This window comes from Amia ocellicauda, chromosome 7 (assembly GCF_036373705.1).
Source record: "Amia ocellicauda isolate fAmiCal2 chromosome 7, fAmiCal2.hap1, whole genome shotgun sequence".
Taxonomy (NCBI): Eukaryota; Metazoa; Chordata; class Actinopteri; order Amiiformes; family Amiidae; genus Amia; species Amia ocellicauda.
This window is the reverse complement of record NC_089856.1, coordinates 44,787,901-44,793,900: the sequence shown is the minus strand read 5'-3', so window position 1 is coordinate 44,793,900 and position 6,000 is coordinate 44,787,901. Positions and strand designations below refer to the sequence as shown.

Here is a 6,000-nt window from a genome sequence, read left to right as displayed (position 1 = left end):
GGGAGGGTTTTATTTAGACTTAAGTAGGAGTCGGAGGGAACATTGGAAAGAGGTTTGATTATAACGCTAAGAAAGAAAAGCAGACTTCACATAATTGCGACAAGTGATACATTTGTGTGAGAAACTTGAATATGTTTCTATATTTTATATTATGATAATATTATTATTATGCATTAGTATATATTAATACATGTTATAGTATTTTATTTGTATTTTTATTATTAATAGTAATTTAGCGGATTTGTTTTGAATCCAAATCGACTTGGATTTATTAAATCAAATCAAGGGTAACAACATAAACTTACAAAAATAAACTTGGCCATGTATTAATAAACAACATTTAGTCTCGTGTAAAGTTTTCTATTAGAAGCTTACTTTCACGACTTAAGAAAATGATGAGCACTTTTCAGCACGTTCAGATCAAAGAGAGAATTGATGCATTGTTGTCTTTGACCGATTGAGTTCAGGAATCAACAAGCTGATCTGTGTAATCCAACCTGATCCACACTGTTGTGTCCCATTGCTGTACAAGTCTTGACCTGATAACTGTCCTTGAACAAGCTACGTACCTATAAGACTGAATAAGAAAAACGTCTGTATGCCAATAGATGTGGATGTCTGGAACAAGTAGCCAGCCATGTATTGCATATGAAATGTCATATTTTCAGTACATACTGGTATTATGGGCAAATTCTATCTTCAGGTATTGTGAAGTACCAGACACTCCTGACTCTTATATGCTATTTTTCTGTAATATTTTTTCTGTAATATTTCCCTTATTTCAATAAGGCCCTCTGTGCTGGATCTCAATAAAGCTGCAAAGGCTTTTGGCTTTTGTATATTATGTTTGTTTTCTTCTATAATTAGTTCCGCACCTGTTCCCTTCAAAGTCATTACATGAAATGAAACTTAATTAAAAGGAGCTTGTGTTTACCTGCGACCAGGCAGATATTGCTCTGAGGTGAGATTCATCTTCAGTTCCCAGATATAAGTTTAAAGGGCAACCTAAGAATTGCGCTATCGGAGCTTTGAAGAATAGAAGAGGGTGTTGCTTTGTTCCAACGGGAGATAAAAAGAGCTATTTTACAGCTGATTGCTAGAGGAGAAAGAATTGCTTGATTTGATTTTACTCTTGACTCTTGTGTAGTTTGTTGTTATGTCAATACATTGATTTGTCCTAGATGTATTGGATAAAATACTGCAACAAATTAAGGAAACAACTATTATTATTATTATTATTATTATTATTATTATTATTATTATTATTATTATTATTATTATTATTATTATATAATTAAACGTTGTAACAAACATGCTACTGCTGAGTAATATGTAATACGTTATATAATATATACCATATAATACATAAATCGAAAAATTATTAAAGTGATTAGTTGGCAAGTTTATAGTTATTATTTTCTTTATTGTTTTTCTTATTAGCCCGATTATTATTATTAGTCATGGTGACGTAAAATGTCCAAATACAGCCTTTACCTGAAGTCTTAAATGTAAAGTTTCGTAATTCTACCCTTATTTCTGTGTAGCTCTCTCTCTCTCTCTCTCTACCCCCCACCCCCCCCTCTCTCTCTCTCTCTCTCTCTCTACCCCCCACCCCCCCCCCCTCTCTCTCTCTCTCTCTCTCTCTCTCTCTCTCTCTCTCTCTCTCTCTCAGAAAGGGGCTGGTTCTAAAATGTGGGACCGACTTTTTTATGTTATGTTCGTGGTTGTTAAACAACTCCAGTCCTTCTAATCTGCTGGCAGACTAAGAACTACGGAGTTGGGGACACAGACCTCGGGACAATAAAGGACCCAAACAGAACTATTTACAATATTTATGTCTATTTTGCGTTTAAAAAAATAGAAAAGAGAAACGGAAAAAGAGAAAAGAAACGTTGTTTGGTGACCAGATTTGGAAAAAATATAGATATATATTCCTCATTTTAAAGGTAGGTTACCTGTTTCCCGTGGATTTATTTATGTGAGTGTGATGAAATAAAACAGTTTAGAGGACAACAGTATGCTGTTTAAATTACTATACATGACTGTTTCTTGATTTTGTATTCACTAAAGGTAGTTTAAACATACCTCTAGGCTATATATTTCAGACTAACCGATATTGTGCGGTGGCGTTTTATTTATGTATTTATTTTAAAATAACCTCTCTTAGGTGTGTGCAATAATGCGGATTGTTAATTTGTTAGTTGCTTTATGCATTGGCTGCATTGTGTACTGGAGCATATTGATCATTTTAAATGTGTGTTAGTTTTGTTGTTGGTAGTAATAATGAATTATAACGAATCGTGGATAAGGAATTTAAGTTTAATTTAAATTAGTTGAATTGTATTAATATATGTATTAATTTAAATCATAATCTGTCTCAATTGTATTCGGACATTTAGTCCGACTACAAGTGAGACCCAGATTATTATTATTAGTCCTCGGTTTATAACTACACCTGCGAACTATTTAATGTCATGATTATTAGCCTGTTCTTTTTTTATTTTATTTTTTTCCAGATTCAACCCCATTTAAAACATTTTGGAGACAGAACAGTTATGTGTTCATTTTCAGAGTCAGGGTGGGAAAGTTATGTTGTTAGGCTAAAAAGTAGCCTAAAGGGGTTTGTTATCTGTGTTTACATAGCTGGCATTTTTGTCGCCGCTTTTTCACTTTGCTTTAGGAAATAATTGCGCCCAATTGTGTTTCCCTTGTGCTTAATTGGATTCATTAAAATACCATTGGCACTTACAAAATGGCACTTTTGCAATTTTGCCACATCAGATACAAGAAATGCATCAAAAATCACATCCAGGCTTTGAAAAATGTAAAGACGCTCTGACTACCTTTGCGATATTTCAGGGAGCCTTTGAGTGAGTTGAGTGGTCCCCAAACCGGTCCTGGAGGCCCCAAGTCAGCTCGTACCAAGTGAGCTCTCATTTGCTTAATTGAATCCTTAATTGAACTAACAGTTCAGTTGTCTAACTAAAGGTTCAATTAAGTAATTAAGAGCTCAGTTGCAACGAAAACAAGCAGGGCAGGATGGGATGTGGGCTCCAGAACCGGTTTGGGGACCATTAGTGTCGCCGATGGTCCTGTGCTCCCGGAGAGAGGATGAGAGAGAGAGAGAGAGAGAGAGAGAGAGAGAGAGAGAGAGAGGGGAGGGTGTGGTTGGTGGTTACAGCCGGGCGAGGGGGGGTGGAAGTCGGGGTTGTGTCGGGTGGGATAGATCAGTTATTAAATATTATCTTGCGGTGTAGTAATATGGTTTTCATTTAAGATGCGGTTGAAAAGATTCTCGGTTTTAAAAGAACATTGGATTACATATATTATATATATTATATAGAGGGGAAAGAATGATTTACAACAGCAACACATTATTATTATTATTATTATTATTATTATTATTATTATTATTATTATTATTACCAGTTTATTTATTTATTTAAAAAGACGTCCTTACCTTAAGTAGAGTGATGCTGTGTCAGGCCAAACACCAATCGCAAATTGAAAACACAATATTATATTTTCATTAGATAGAAGGAATAGTTCTCCATCAATCAATACATATGCATGATGCTTCTGCTGCTGATTATTATTATCATGGCTACTAATAATACTACTCTACAACGAGGTATTTAGTAGTTTGGTGTCTTAACGAGGCATATATGTGCAAAGAAGCCTTGCATTGGTGTTTGAATCAGCTTTAGCTTTACAACTACTTTTGAAAAATCATTCGCTAAAAAAGTGGTTTGGGGGGCATAAACCAGATGGATTATTTTCCTGTATGCTATGTTTTATGTGTGTGTGTGGAAGATGTGGAAACCTTGTGTGCCGCCTTTAGTGAACTTCAGTGATTCGGTGGCACTGTTGAATGTGTATCTCAGTCAATGGGGGGCGCTCTTGCATTTGAACCCTTCTTACATTGACAATGAAACAATGCAAAATAAACATGCTCAGTAATGTAGTCCCAATATAAAACTGCAATGCTAAGCTCTGGATTGATTTGGTGCAATTGAGTTTGGACCTATAGGGAGTCTATGATGATTTAAAAACAGTTTATTGAAATTTAAACTGTTGATCACATCAGCAACACGATTTTGAAAAGACAGAATAATTAAAAATATATAGAATAAAATAAGTTTAAAAAAATGGAATGAAACTCCCAGAATATTCAGAACAGTGTTAGAAATGAAAATGGTTTTCTTTGTTTTGTTTTGTTTGCTTTTCTTTTTATTATGGGAGCCATTTCCATGTGAAGTGGCCAGGAGAGGAATGCCAAATTGCTAGCTTTGGGACAAGTCACCAAATTACAGCTGTACACTGGTAATTTGACTGAAATTCGTGGATGGAGCCGCCCTATGGTTAGCTAGCTTTGGGGAGAAGACAAAAAAAGAGGAAACCGTCTTAATAGAGGTACATGCTTGGAAGAGAAAATGAAAAGAGAGAGAGAGAAAAACAGAACTGCCATCGTATTGGTTATTCCTGTTACATCTTAGAAGGAAGTGTAGCGGGGGATTCAGATCTGCTCTGCTCTGTAGTAGATTTTAGTGAGCTTTGAAGCCCATACAGGGATCTGGCATCTTCAGACCAAAACAGTCATTTAAAAAAAATAAGGTTAATGTTTAAATTGATCTGATTTAGCAAACACAAAAAATTGAGATCAATTAGGAACTGGAAACCACGAGACACTGTGGCCCTGGAGTGGACTTTAGACAACCCCCCCCCCACACACACACACTCTTCTCCACAGTAATTACTAATTAAAACAATATTTGCCTGGTACACTTCCAGCAGCAAAACATCTAAGCAAGGAGTGAAGGAGAACTTTGTAATGGGATATGCAGCAAGCGAAAATAATAGGGTGAACCAGATGGTAAGAGAACCTTTTAGGCTCAGCAGAAGGTTTGTCTGCTTGCAGCCAAGACTGGCACACGGTACAAAGGGGCATTTCATCTGGGGCTTGGTTTAGGGTGGTGGAGCAAAGCGTGGGCATATTACAGGGCAGAGCTGGACAGCTGTGTCTGCCCCGGTGTGATGACATTAAAAGGTCCACAGTGCCGGGAATGAGGTCATAGTTCACTGGAGGCTGAGTTGAACCCTGAGTGTCGAAGGACCTTGGAGTTCAACACCATCTGAAGCTACTTGGATTTCTTTTGTCCCTGCCTTCTTTCACATGCAGAATTCTTCATGAATTATCAAAAGATTAACCCTTAAGTACACAAGTACTAGGTTTGTAATTTGCAATTGAAAACTTGATTTTCTATTTAACATAATAATAATAATCTTGTAAGTTGATGCTTTATTTTTCTTCTCCCTGGGTTAGGCACTTCATACCTCTGAAGAGTTTGGGAATCATAATTGATCAGTAAGAGGTCAGCCCAGACTCTTTTATTTTTAGTGCATTAAGTACTGGGTTTGTAATTTTCAATTGGCAGGCGAACTGAAATTTTCATTTACCGCAACAATCTGCCTGACACAGAGAAAATAAGGCTGTCCTTCCTTGTATTTAACCTGCTCTTTTACAAATCTTTCCTTACTGAGCGAGATTTTATAAACTTAAAAGTAAGCTGGAGGAAGGGAGGAGGGGAGCAGGGATGGGTTAGCCTTCTGGCACAGAGGGATGGACCAGAGAGGTCTGGAGGGGATGTATAGAGAGATGAGGGTCTGAAGGCAGCTCAGCGCAGTTTGGTTGAGACAACTGTAGGTAAGAATCAATGTCTTGAACCGGATACGAGGCGTGTGGAGGGAGCGGAGAGGTGGAGTAGCCTGTGCAAATCAGGGCAGAGAGACAGCAGAGGAGCAGCCGCGTTCTGGACGAGTTGGAGCGGGAAGGTAGTAGTTGGAGGCAGACCAGCCAGGAGGGAGTCCAGTTGGGAGAGAACCAGGGCAACTGAGTCAAGTAGTCGGTGAGGAAGGGGTGGATATAGTAGTCAGGTAGAGGAAATGTACAGTTTGTGTCATTTGTAAACCACTCAAGGCCATATTGTGTAGCAGGCAACT

General features: G+C 37.5%; 1 protein-coding gene across 1 annotated transcript in view; it reads left to right on the top strand.

Annotated features, from left to right (window-relative positions):
- Window positions 1–1,684: 1,684 nt before the first annotated feature.
- Window positions 1,685–6,000, top strand: part of bgnb (biglycan b) — a 34,278-nt gene continuing 29,962 nt past the window's right edge. The window contains exon 1 of the mRNA XM_066709865.1: window positions 1,685–1,946. The gene's annotated coding sequence lies outside the window, so the exon portion shown is untranslated. The remainder of the gene's footprint in view (window positions 1,947–6,000) is intronic.